Source organism: Lampetra fluviatilis, chromosome 11 (assembly GCF_964198595.1).
Source record: "Lampetra fluviatilis chromosome 11, kcLamFluv1.1, whole genome shotgun sequence".
Lineage (NCBI taxonomy): Eukaryota > Metazoa > Chordata > Hyperoartia > Petromyzontiformes > Petromyzontidae > Lampetra > Lampetra fluviatilis.
The window spans coordinates 6,914,390-6,928,552 of record NC_136285.1 but is presented as its reverse complement, the minus strand read 5'-3'; the positions used below and the strand labels follow the sequence as shown (position 1 = coordinate 6,928,552).

The 14,163-nt window shown below is 48.7% G+C and overlaps 1 protein-coding gene across 1 annotated transcript in view; it reads left to right on the top strand.

The window, feature by feature from the left end:
- Positions 1-602: 602 nt before the first annotated feature.
- LOC144934894 (uncharacterized) overlaps positions 603-14,163 on the top strand; it is a 56,042-nt gene continuing 42,481 nt past the window's right edge. Inside the window, exons 1-2 of the mRNA XM_078861162.1 lie at positions 603-653; positions 1,454-1,563. The gene's annotated coding sequence lies outside the window, so the exon portion shown is untranslated. The remainder of the gene's footprint in view (positions 654-1,453; positions 1,564-14,163) is intronic.

The following is a 14,163-nucleotide window of genomic DNA, read 5'->3' as shown; positions in this document are numbered from 1 at the left end:
GTTCTCATTTGAGGCTGAGTCGACCTAGGGAAGGCCCAGGACCGGTTCAGATAAATCGTCACCGGTGTTGGTGGCCATGAGCTAAAATCGAACTCGGGTGGCCGGGTTCGTAGCGCAGCGCAGCGCTAACTGCTACACCACCGCTCCCCACAGGATAGACCGCCCAACCAAAGACAAAGATCCCCCGTATAGCCTTAACAAACTGTTGGGGCAAGTGCTGTTAGCGAGCACCTATGAAGGCCGGCACGGCACACGAGGGGGTGGGGTGGCCAACACCACGCCCGCGCGCCTTTGTCTCCCCAGTGACGATGTTTACACACGGCACCAGCTTCTCATTTGAGGCTGAGTCGACCTAGGGAAGGCCCAGAAACGCGCTAACCGCTACCACCACCGCTCCCCACGGGATAAACCGCCCCCACCCACCCCCCAACACGCACACAACAGGAGTGCTGCGTGCGTGTTGGGGGGTAAGAGCTGTTTGGGGAGGTGCTGCTGCTGCTGCTGAGGCTGCTTAGGCTGCGTCTACGGGGTGGAGTCTGTCGCCTGCTCCACATCCCCCAGCTCACAGATGCCGTCCGCCTGTGGCTCAGTGACCCTGCAGGCAGCCTCACGCGTGGCCGCGCGCGCAACGCTGGGACGGGTTCAACGCTTCGGTGTGTTAGAAGGAGTAAACCCAGTGATACAGCAGTAGACTCACATTGCTCGGTACGTGTACGCTCCGTGCATGATTACGGATTCATCATTCGTAGTATTGGTATTGTTAGTCTTCCTGTGGCGCGTTGCATGCGTCTGCGAGTTCGCTCTTCTGCTCGCTGAGTTTTAGTAGCGGAGCACACAGACAGCGGTGCCACGCGCAGAGTCGGTCGTGCTGGGCTGTGATGGAGTGACCGGTGATGGTGTGACGGTGATGGTGTGACGGTGATGGTGTGGCCGGTGATGGTGTGACGGTGATGGTGTGACGGTGATGGTGTGACGGTGATGGTGTGGCCGATGATGGTGTGGCCGGAGATGGAGTGACCGGTGATGGTATGACGGTGATGGTGTGATGGTGATGGTGTGGCCGATGATGGTGTAGCCGGCGATGGAGTGACCGGTGATGGTGTGACGGTGATGGTGTGACGGTGATGGTGTGACGGTGATGGTGTGATGGTGATGGTGTGGCCGGTGATGGTGTGGCCGGTGATGGTGTGGCCGGAGATGGAGTGACCGGTGATGGTGTGACGGTGATGGTATGACGGTGATGGTGTGATGGTGATGGTGTGGCCGATGATGGTGTAGCCGGCGATGGAGTGACCGGTGATGGTGTGACGGTGATGGTGTGATGGTGATGGTGTGGCCGATGATGGTGTAGCCGGCGATGGAGTGACCGGTGATGGTGTGACGGTGATGGTGTGACGGTGATGGTGTGATGGTGATGGTGTGGCCGGTGATGGTGTGGCCGGTGATGGTGTAGCCGGTGATGGTGTGGCCGGTGATGGTGTGGCCGGCGATGGAGTGACTGTGCGCGCCTGCGGAGGCTTCACCCGCGTGCGATGGGACAGACGCGAGGCAGCTGCCGCACGGGTGAGCGAGCGACTGATGCGCACGACGGCGTCGAAACAGTGAACGCCGGGCTGAGTGTTCACCTGCGAGACACGCAGAGACGTGAACGCAGTTGCTTGGCAAGTGACCTTGAGGATGTACATCGCTGTATTCACCGTATCTCAGAATGAGACGATCTAATTAGACTGGAGGAGGAATCCGATGAGCTATGAAGCTTTTTTCGCAGGTGTCCGGTTCGGGGCAGCTCCGAGCGTTACAACATCAAACGATGCGACGACACAATAGGAGTGCAAAGTAAAGAGTAAGGTAAGCAACTCACTTAAGCGTGTATACTAATAAACATAAAGTATCGGTTTTGTTTGTACCTTATCAGATGAAGGCCACTTGGGCTATTAGCTTCTAGAAGCGACCGGACCATCACGAATGACGGCTCAGCGAATCGCAGGCAGAGAACGGAGTTTCCGATCTCGATTTGAAGCTTTCGTGAGCGCAGGAACCCATACTCTTTGGTTCTGTCGGTAAAGTCACGTGGGTAGAAAATAAAATAAATCATCAAGCTTTCCCCCCTGGTGACGGACGCTTGTGTTGCGCCCGAAACGTCGCTATTTATTTTATTTTCTACCCACGTGACTTTACCGACAGAACCAAAGAGAACGGAGTTTTGGTTGACGTGCGTGAATGTGCCGAGTCTGCAGTTCATCTCCCCCCGCCCCCCCCGTGTTCCACACCGTGCCCCCCACCCCCCTTGAGACGGGGACGCGCTATGAACCCCGCGGCTCTAAACAATCCGGTGCCCCCCCCACTCCCATCGCGGGTTCAAACGGTGAGTGAGGAGGCAACAACAGGAGGGGAGGGCAGACGAATCGTGGTGGCAACGTGGGTCCTTAGCGACAGCGCGTTCGCCGCCTGTTGCGCGGGTTCACGGTTCGAGGCATAGCGGCCGCCCTGGTTAATACTGCGGGTGTATTGACTATAGCAGTGTATGCCTCGTTTGCTTCGCGGTGGACGTCAATGATCCCGTGATGTGTTTCTTTTTACACGCTTTTTATTAACTCACTCTGTCTGTTGTTGTTGTCGTTGTCGTTATTGTATCCTCAAATCTTGTAACTCGATTTTAACCCATTTCCCAATGTGGTATCGACTGCAAACTTGGTATACTTATGTCATACTGATGACAATACTATATTCTATCATAAAAATCTAAAGAAAGTATGTTTAAACATTATTTTTTATATGTTATGTTTCGGCTTGGGTCTAATTGTCCACGCTCAACTGACGTTGGCTGTAAATGACCACGGTCCCTTACGCTATGGCAAGCTTCGGGGCCACTTCATGGAGTCGTTGTAGTTCTACCATTACTAGTACGGTACATTTCATAAAAGCGTTTTTTAAAAAGTTTTTAAAAAATATTACTTATTTCAGTCTCGCAAGAGTAAGGCCATCCTGTGTTGGCGTCACGGGTCCAAATTGACCAAATTTGAGAATTACCCGTACACTTCTCAATTGTAATGATGCATAGTAAGTAAACCCCCGGGTCCTCCACCGCCGCCCACTGACAGACCACAGAGCTGGGGCCGGTCCCTGGTGGCTTCCCGGCTTGTCTGTGGTTTCCTGATCTCACGAGCGAGATGGATCGAATCGTCCCCACTGCTTCGTGACCTTTCTGATGTGCTGACGTTCTGATGTTAAACACGTATTATAGTCAAAGCTCGTGAAAACAAAGTATCCTTTAACGAAACATACATTAACATTTGGTCGACCTGAGCATCTCCCTGCACAACTTATGAAACGTTTTGAAGACAAACTATACCAGTCAAGTCAGTCTATATTAGGTCCTTTGAACTCAGCCATTCTTTCAATATGAGAAAATATCAATACTCTTTGGTTCTTTCGGTAAAGTCACGTAGGTTCAAATCAAGATTGAGAACATATCTCTTCTAAAGTAATGCATTTGTACCTATCGGCACGCATATTAACATTTCCAACGAAATCGTAGAATTGTGTTTGATTCTGCTTAGGCTTCAGCGTCAATACAGATTCTTTTCCACTAGATATGACACACCATTTCGAATTATTTGAATATTTTGTTTCGGATTGATCCCAAAATTATGAGATCACAGCAAATGATGACACCTATATTACATACGTTTCGTGAGTTTTTTTCCCCCACCAAAAGTGGTGTTACGTGGCATTGGGTGAAGCCGCTTTTGTGAGCATTGTCTTTAGGCCCCTTGGTGGTTCCGTGTCTTTAACAGACACGCAGGGCAGTATAAGCTGGACCTAAGCACACTCCTTGGGAGCATGACCAGGTGTGCTTATAACCAAAGTAGCGTGCTTGTATCAGAAGTTACCCTTCGCCTTCCTGCCACCAGTGAAATCTCAGCACGTGCTGCTTATAGCAGAATTGTGCTTACATAAGGTATGCGTATATATCCGACTCTCCTGTTATGTTGAAAAGTCCACTGTTTCTCTAAAACAGCGCGCCACGTTTATTACAAATCTAATAAATAAAAAGATCACCACAAAGTGCCACTCATCCTTTCCTGCATCCCTGCCTCCTCTCCCTGTCCTCCCACGCTCCCCAGATGCCCGCAAAGCGCCACTCTCAGCTGTTCCGTTGTGAAGCTTTGTGCTGAGTGCGTGGTTCATCCTTGCGCTGCGCAGGGCAGCACGCCAGCCGCAGGCAATAGCTTGCCCAGGGCAGTTGCGTCCCCCACCCCCCCTTGCCCAACCTACCCAGTAAATGATCCTAGGCAGGGCAATACCTCTCGTGATAAAATATGCCTTTAGATTTGTAGTTTTCGTGACTGCAAGGATTCATGTTCTTAGGTTTTTTCGGTAAAGTCACGTAGGTAAAAAATAAAAATTAATAAAAGTAAAATAAAAGAAAAATCACGACGTTTCGGAAACAACACAAGCTTCCGTCTTCAGGTGGAACCGTCACAGCACGATAACTTGATACAGCTGTCGTGGCTGTGACGGTTCCAACTGAAGACGGAAGCTTGTGTTGCCTCCGAAACGTCGTGATTTTTTATTTTATTTTTATTTTACTTTAATTAATTTTAATTTTTTACCTACGTGACTTTACCTAAAAAAACCTAAGAATAAAAAAGATGCCTTCTTTAAGAACTCCAGAACCAGGGCTACATTTCCAATTGAATATTTTCCAGGCACTCCCAAAACCATAAACCCCCCCCACCACCCCCACCCAGGACTCCTGCCCTGCCCAATAGTGGGGATAGGGGGCGGGGGTGGGGAAATATTTTCCCCACCTCAAGACAATTCCAAATTAAATTAAGTCCTGTGCCGAACAATGTGTCACGCAGTAATAACCCGTTGAAATGTTCTGCAAACTTACCATTCATGTTTCGTGATCTGGAACTTTCATGTACACATAGATATATATGTTTTTCTCCAATCCACTGCTGGATGCTACTGTAATAAGGAACGAAACAGGTGGACTTCTCCAAAAAACTGGCTGTCGCCTGATGAAGCTAGTTTTAATTACTGGCGAAACGTCGTATTCAGATTGTAAATTTTGTGGCTTGGCTCTGCAACACACCGGTGTGCTGTACTAGTACACTACACTATACACTACATGATACACTACACTACTATACACTACACTGCTACACACTAGTGCTGTACTGGTGAAGAATTGGCACGTTCTGTTTACGTGACAACCCTTACTAGTTGGCTGTGTTGGGTGGTGGCGGGTTTAACGACACATTTATATATTTACGCGATCTAACCTAAAAAAAACTCTATTATGGATTGTGATTGTAGTCTGTTGCGCCAATGTTCAAGACACGTCAGGAGGGTCGTGTTTTACACGTTAGGTTTACTTGACAAAACTGCAGTATGTGGAGGAAAATAATGACAATGACTGGTCTGTGTGATGTAGTGCCCTGCTCGCCAATGGGTCTCAAAGTTATTTTTTTTATCCCATCTCGTCTCAACACATTAGAAAGGGCCACAAGGTGACTCTGCACCTGGCCTGCAAACGGTCTGTCAGCGGTGGGGGGGGGGGTGATTTGCTGTGCGTAATCTCAATTGAGTAATTTGCGGTGTCATTTTTGACTGCGGAAATGTTGGACCCTGACAACATTCAAAAAACACATTCATAACGAGCGGATAATATTTAAAGATCTGCACAGAGAGAGACAGCTCAGTAATCTACTTGCTGGATTGCCACATGTACACGATCCAGCAAACCTCCTGATTACAGGCGCGCACCCTGCCACGCCCTGTACAATACACACATCTCGTAATTAGCGAACTCCACGTAAAAATAACCGAGGTCCGTTCCAGCGATCTCAATCACGAGAGAGTATGCCCCCGAGTTCACAGTGGCCGGGTGTTCTCTACAGAGACCCCCGCACGGGCTGGGAAAGGCTTTGGCGCAGAGGTCGCAACCGGGTACCCGATACCCGTACCCTACCCGATACCCGGCTACCCGTACCCGGTCGGGTACGGGTAGCCGTTTGCGACCCTGGTGCGGCCGGGTACGGGTACGGGTAAGGAATCAAAACCCGTTTGCGACCTCTGCTTTGGCGTGGGAGGAGGGCCCTGGAATCGAGGACACGTCGCGCTCCGAATTACCTCCCGAGCAGGCCCGCCTGGGAGCTTGCCATTTGTCCTCCGTACAGGCAATACAAATGAGTGTACAGAGAGAGATTGTATATATTTATTTATATATTTAAAAAAAAACAAAGCATCTCTGGCAAAACGCTGATGGGAATTGTTTAGTGCAGTGGTTTTCAAGCGTTTTGGAATGACGGCCCCTTCAATCAAGACCAATGCCCCCCCCCCCCCCCCCCCAGGTTACGAACGCCACAGTAAACTTAGCGAGCGCATGTCTACGCCACGGGTCGACGCGGTGCTGGTCAAGCGCCTGTTTTTCACGTTGTACGACCGCCTCGGAAAGTGTTGTCGTCGCAACACGGCGCTGACGTGTTCACCGCGCAAATCCCAAATTTTCCCCTGCACGGTATCCGTGCCGCAGCCCTGCACCTACCCTCCGCACCCCGAAAGGTTTCCGTGCCGTGGCCACCAGGGTGATGCAAGCGAGGGGTCGGGAACCGCTGCTGTGTAGAGTCTATTTGGGGGAAATATGTAAGACGACGCACAGGAGACACACATAAAGTAAAGAATAGTTCTGCGTCGTTCGAGCATGCAGATGGGAAACCCAAGGAGAGAGAGCGAGAGAGAGAAAAGGGAAGAAACAAAACCCAACAATAAACATATTTGGGCAAATGGACAGGATTTACGCACTGTTAGTGTTTCAGTTCATTTGTAAACAACGTGGGGTCGTGGCTCTGCACGTCGCTCGGTGATTTGTGGGGCGGCACATGTAGAGGGCCCCTTGAAAGGGTTTATTTTGTTTCCACCTCGCCGTGTTTTGTTTTCGTAGATAATGAAAACGATTTGGCCGGTTGGCAGGCGGGCTGGTCGCACCTGCGCGTTCGCTCTGCTTCAAGACTTGCTGGAATTTAATTAAATGATTTAATATTAACTGTAGACTGGATGATTTTTTTTTCAAAATACACACTTTATATCATCTTGTTTCCACAACGATCCAGAGTGTGGAAATACCGTATATGTTTGAATGGAACGATAAGAAAAAAAAACATTTCATTTCAACGCTGCTGTTATCAGCCTGTGACTTCCCACGTGCTCGACAAAAGCCTCCCCCATGCTAATCATAATGTTTATTTTTCACAAGCATCGTCGTTCATGCAAATGACATCTCGCAATGGCTGAGGAACCTCAGACAAGCTGGAAGTCAAACAGGCGTTGAGCAGTCACTACCAACAATATCCCAACTTTGCAGTCCTCGACATATCAAGATGTTTTTCGCCATTCCCGCCCGCCTTTCCTTAGTTATTGCTGTCCAGTAGTGGCCACCGACATCTTCTATTTTGTAATCTCACCTGTTTATCTTGCCTGCCCTCAGTCCAAATGAGTTTTACAGCTGTGATCATGACCGCGCATTTATATGGCCGTAAGGTTGGCCTAAGAGGCATGTTAAATTGGTTTCATCTTCTTAGTGATCGTCAGGAAAGCGTATATGCAGCATGTACGGTTGTTCACCTTTGTCATCGTTATTCCTGGCGATTTGATCATAACCTATGACCAGCCAGAATGCACCCGATCTCATCAGATCACAGAAACTAAGCAGATTTAAGCTTCGATTGTGTTTGGATGGGTGTCCATCGTATAGAAAACACGTGGTGTAGGCTCCTGCCGGGCTGTGTTGTCAACAGAGGAGAGTGCAGCACTATTCCATGCTGTCTTAAATATTTACTTAAAAATGTCGTGAGTGCAGGAATTCATATTCTTTGGTTCTTTTGGTAAAGTCACGTAGATAGAATAATAATAAAGAGAATAAAAAAACAATACAATTTGTATTATTTTAATTTATATTCACTTTATTTTTATTTTTCTATCTACGTGACTTTACCGAAAGAACCAAAGAATGTCCATGCTGTCTTGTTCCAAGCTCCATCGATGCTCCCCGCCATGACCAACCAGCACTGACCAGTGCAGTGAAATATGATCAAATAACTCCCACGACCCTGCAGAGTGCGCGGAGGCACTCATCCAGCAGTGGATTGACAACAGAGCTGCACGTGTGCCTATAGCGGCGTCATCTCAAAGGGGAATGCTATCCCATTCATTTACGAGCTGTTCAATGAACGAATGAATGAATGCTTAAGACTCCACACATCTGGAGGTTCTGCTGCACGAGACAAATTCCCCGCAGACCAAACCGAGGAGCCACCACCCACTCCCGTCCCATAACCCTCACCCTGACCCAGGCCCCCTACGCTCCCGTGAGAGAACGTGGGAACTAAGCCGGAGCTACGGACGGAGTGGGAAGAAAAGAAAGACGTTTGTTGATCGTTCCGGTTTTTCTTAGATTAATGCTGGGAGGATGGTTGTACGCTGGTCAGTTTTTGGCATTTATATGACTCCCACTTGGACAGTGTTAATAATTCACTATATTACCGTTAACATCGGCGTGTTTTCTTTGACATTGTAGTGAATGCCGCGTCCGAGTTCTCAGTTCTTTAGGTGAAGAGAAAAGTCTTCTTGGTTCTTTCGGTAAAGTCACGTAGAATGGAAATAATAAAATAATGAAAATAAAACATAATAAAATAATTATCACGACGTTTCGGCCACAACGCAAGCAGCCGTCCTCAGGTGAAGAACAGGTCTGTCGAGAAGACAGAGTCTGAATGTCTTCTAGACAGACCTGTTCTTCACCTGAGGACGGCTGCTTGCGTTGTGGCCGAAACGTCGTGAGAATTATTTTATTATGTTTAATTTTTATAATTGTATTACTTCCCTTCTACGTAACTTTACCGAAAGAACCAAGAAGATGAATCCCTGCAGTCACGAAAGCTTTAAATCGAAATTGAAGAGAAAATGTAAAGGTGCAGCCCTGCAATTACTCGCTCACGCCGCTGCCGGCGGAAGGGCTCAACTAAAGGGAGCTCCGGAGAGCCCGTCTCAAGCGTATTGGGCCTACCCGTTTATTCTGGCCAAATGTCCTGGAAGAGGTGGGAGTTCCGACGCTAACCGGTCACTTTTACAGAAAGTCAACATCCGGTTCTCGTTTACAGTGGAATATTAGGGGGCGATGATGCCTGTACATGGCACTTTACCCAGCCACACGTGGCCTGCCGGTCGACTGACCGTAGTTTACCTTTTTACATACTGGGTGGACACAGGCGTGGAGATGGAATGGAAGGGGGGGGGTAAGTAACCTCTTCATTGTTTCTACTCCCGCCACCGGGAGAGAGAGGATGTCTTCTCAATACCGTCATGGGGTGCTGCGGTTGTGAGATGTTAACTCTCTCGCCTGGTATGCAGGAAGTCGTGGGTTCGATCCCGACCCAGACGCCTAGATATTTTGAGTTTGCATGTGCTCCGCCTAGTCACGTGATTTATCTCCGAGTCCTCTGGTTTTTCCCTGCACATTTAGAAATATGCTTTTAGAGCATTTGGCTGAAAGAATGTCTACATGATGAGCCACTTCGTTGAGCTATCATTTATGGCCAGGTCGCTTCTGAAAAGGAGCTACATAACTCAGTGGGGCCTTACCTTCTAAAATAAAAAATTATAATCTATAGTTTAGTTTTAGTTTTGATAATGAAAAATGCGTGACTCAGAGGTCAGAGCACTGAGCTTGCAACTGCTGAGATCCTTGGGTTTGAAGCCAGACATCTGCTCATGATTAGTGCCGTTTCTCAAGTGTAATGAGTTGATGGGCTCAGCCCAGTCATCAATGAATGCGCACACACAAAAAAAACCCCACATCATCCTGTTCTTTGGCTTTTCATTTCATTTGGCTGAATTCCAAAGCGCGATAATTTAATTATCGGTCCGGCTGCGATGGGACGAACACCAGTCTCATAGTAGAGTGGCGTGGGATCGTACACCCCACGCTGTGCAAAGAAGAATGTAAAAAGCCACTCTCTTGAGCAGCCATTCTTGGACACATGGGGTCACACTGTTTTGCTACATTTACAAATGGAATTTCAGTCACTTGTCAATAACACTTTAACATGTAGTCTTTTGTGACCAATATTATCCACTAGCATAGTAATAGGTTTTTACCCTTTCAACTGGTACAAAACTGACACCTTTATACAAGGGATCATGTTTGCAATAACCACAACACAAGCAGTCAAAATGCAAATAAAAAGAAACAACTCTGATAATGATAATGCTATGCACTGTCCTTGAAGTTGATTGGTCCACACCCGAGACAGCTTTTCTTAGAGCCTAGTCTCCATTGGTGTTGGACCAGATGACGCAAAAAGGCGTCATCTGGTCCAACACCAAAGGAGGTCTCAGTGTATTATCCACTCGCCTTTTGCCCGTCCAAGGACGGGTGTATTGCAGTAAATCTGAAACTTGCAAACGAAAAGCAGACCGCGACGTGATATTCACTGCATTAATGCGTGTGCAGTTTGTAGGGGCGCGGTGACACAGACCTATTTCATTTTAAGGTTACAATCCCTTGTTCATCACGACGTCCATTTTATTTTGATGTCTCAACAGCGTGACGGAGATCACGTGACGTGAGGGTTCTGTCTTTGTAGTGAGGGCTGTGAGTTGACGCCGAGGAGGGGGGGAGGAGGCGCCTTGTGGAGTGACGCCAGCCGCTAATTATTATGAATGAGAGGGGTGTCCATTTGGAGGACGTCACCTGCTCATGAATATTAATGAGGGGGGCTGGTCGATGTGGAGTGACGTCACGAGCGTTAAGGACAGACATTCCTGGGTGATTATAGTCGGTTTTTTGGGGGTTAGGTCCCGTAAATATGGATGTCTTTAAACCGGCCACCAATCGAACACAGCTGATTAGTAAGGTTTGTCACGTAAACAAAACATGCCAATTCGATATTAGTTCAGCACACCAATGTGTTGGAGAGAAATTGTAAATGTTGTGGGTTTACTCTCCAACACACCGGTGTGCTGAACTTGTAATGAATTGGCATGTTTTGTTAACATAACAAACCTTACTAATTGGCTGTGTCGGGTGGTGGCGGGTTTAACGACTCATTTATATTCACGCGATCTAACCCAAACAACCTATATCATGGATGATATTGGTCGCGAAAGCCTTCGTGTTCAACTGAGTCATGTTGTCTCATCTGCTGATGACTTCCCTGAGACAGCGGTGGAAATTACACATTCATGTGGCAGAGAAGAGTATATCCACAGGACACCCAACTTCTCGTAAAACGGAACTCAATGATGATGTGGCTGTGAATCAAATCTCGAACACGAATTCAACTTGGACTTTCAAATTGCGAGGCACATCCTCGGTCCGCTGCCCCACTCAGATGGATAAAAAATAGAATGCCACCAAAGAAAGAGACATTTCTCGTGAATTTTCTTTGTTGGTATCAAAGTTTGGCATCTGGGCTATGACAGTGGCATATATTGGTCTATTGCTATGTTATATTCCAGGAGTTTTTAACCCTCTCATGTCGACTTTTGGTGGACTTCTAAAGTGTACGAAGCATTTTCAACATACTCGGGGTGCTTCCCTGACTCCTAAAACCATATTAAAGCAACATTTATTTTTGTGTTTTTCTTTAAATAATTAATGCATCAAAGGGTTCATATCCTATTACAATTCACAGTTCCAATTCAAATTCCCTCCACATTAAGAATCACGCGTTTTGAGTATTTGGCTGCTATAAATGTCCACGTGATGAGCCACTTCGTTGAGCTATCATTTGTGGCCAGGTCGCTTCTGAAAAAGAGCTCCATCGCTCTGTGGGCCCTATCTGGTCAAATACTAAAATAATACTGTAGTTTTAACTGCGCGAGCAAGGGAAAGGCAGAGCGTAGGGGCCGTGTTGAGGTTGAATAGAGAAAACTTTGGCTTTGTCAACATCGCGATGACTCAGAGGGCCCTTGGGGTTCCCTGATCCCTCGCAGTCCACCGCTCACTGCGATTACGAGAACTCCCCGGCGCGTTTCAGGGAAGATCTCTTCTTCGTAATTGCCCACAAGTCGTACTGTGACGCTGGCAAAACGGTGCCTTGTCCCCGTCCCCCCGGCAATTTTCGCGGCGTAATTCGCATCGCTTCGCCGTCGCTACTGAGAGAGCCCTTTTGGGGTTGCCGTGCCGTGCCGTGGCAGGCAGCGGTGCCGGCCAAACCGCGACGACCCACACGGCAGAGGTTGCAACCGGGTACCCGATATCCGTACCCTACCCGATACCCGGCTACCCGTACCCGGCCGGGTACCCGTTTGTGACCCTGGTGTGGCCGGGTACGGGTAGGCCGTGAGTCACTGGTGAGTAACCGTTTGTCACTCATTTCCCAACGTCTTGTCTCTTCTCACAATTCAAGTTCCTAGAATCAACCCACTCGCGCCTGCAACATGGCTTCATCCCAGAGGTCGCAATCGGGTACCCGTACCCTACCCGATACCCGGCCGGGTACGGGTAGCCGGGTATCGGGTAGGGTACGGGTACCCGTTTGCGACCCTGGTGCGGCCGGGTACGGGTACGGGTAAGGAATCAAAACCCGTTTGCGACCTCTGCCACACGGCCCTCTCAGCCGCTCACCTCCCTCGCCCCCCCCCCCCCCCCGGCTCAACCTCCTCCGCCGAGCGCGAGCTGAATGTCCCTGGGGGATGACGGCGCGCACAGCGAAGTGCCGAGACGGCCGCGATGAGAAGGGCGGGCACGGCTCAGTTTACGTTGAAAAAAATATCTTAGATGTTATACAGAATGAGTAACAACGCGATCTGTGTGTGTCTATCGTGTATTCCTCTGTGGCCCTCACCACCCCCCTGTGTGTGTGTGAGGGCAGGATGTGACCTGCGACGCTTATCCCAGAATTGTGCTCACGTTGTATGTGTTCCGATATTTATTTTTCTAACTTGACTGTGAGAATGTATAAATGGGGGTTGGGGAGGCTGAGTCTTCATCAGGGGTGCGCTCATCCCCCTCCAACTCCAGCCCCACCTCCCTCCTGGGTACGAGTGGGCACCTGGGAATCGTGTGGGTGAGGGGCGGCGCGTGGTTTGGGTGAGCAGATGTTGGGGAACCGCCTTTGAAATCCAATTTACAAGTGAATGGGCGAGGAGGCTGATTGATGCGCGGAGATGGAGTGTGTCTGGATCAGGAGGTCTCTGCAATTGCTCGCGCAGATATCTAATTGATTGACGACCTATATTGAGGCAGGTGAAAGCCCGCCGAGATTCATCGTTTCATTCGCAAGGCACGGCATGAGTAACTCCCAAGTACGCTGGGTGGGCCGCTATTTACGATCTCTCTCCATTTTTTTTTACATTTTCAGGATTGTTTTTTTTCTCTCTCCCCCCCCCCCCCTTTGACACTCGTGAATGATGTCACCGCTATGTATTTAATGTCCATTTTAGAGAAGACTGCACGCTTTGGAAATTGTGGAAATGTAATCGTCGTTAAGTGGACAGCTCTGGGGTGACCGAGCTGCCCATTAGGCTGTAGAATGACCTCCGTGACATGTGTACGAGACCTGCAATAAATGTAATCATTTTCCTTATCAGCCATGGCCTATCCGCTGCTGGATGAAGGCCTCCCCACGCCATTCCCCGCACCTCCGATGAGCACGGTTGGTTACGTGCCGTGCGAAAGAAGTTCAACATACGTACGTTCCTGCCTTGGCAAAATATATTTCACTCCTGCACGTAAATTGATCTCGACACTCCATCGTGGTGGTCATCCTCTCAGACATATTTCATCACCAGTCTTGTCCATTGTCCATCACTCCTCATCATGACGTGCACTGGCCGGGCCCACTTATGTTGTCTTCAGAGACTCAATGCGATGTCTCGAAGAGCAACAACGTTCTTTGTCCATCACAGGGAAGCCTCACTGAACCTCAAAACTCTTTTTTCTGGAGGGTCCTAAGGGTCCTGCAAATGTTGTTTTGCAGTCGAAGATGATCACTGCGGCGTACAGTATATTCCAATTAAGCAATTTGAGGGTCTTTTTTACATAATAAATAAATGCGGAGCCACGACGCCAGCGCAGGGTGGCCTACTCCTGCGAATGAGGTCACGGGATCTATGACGTCCACTGTCAAGCGTACGGCGAGGTATTTT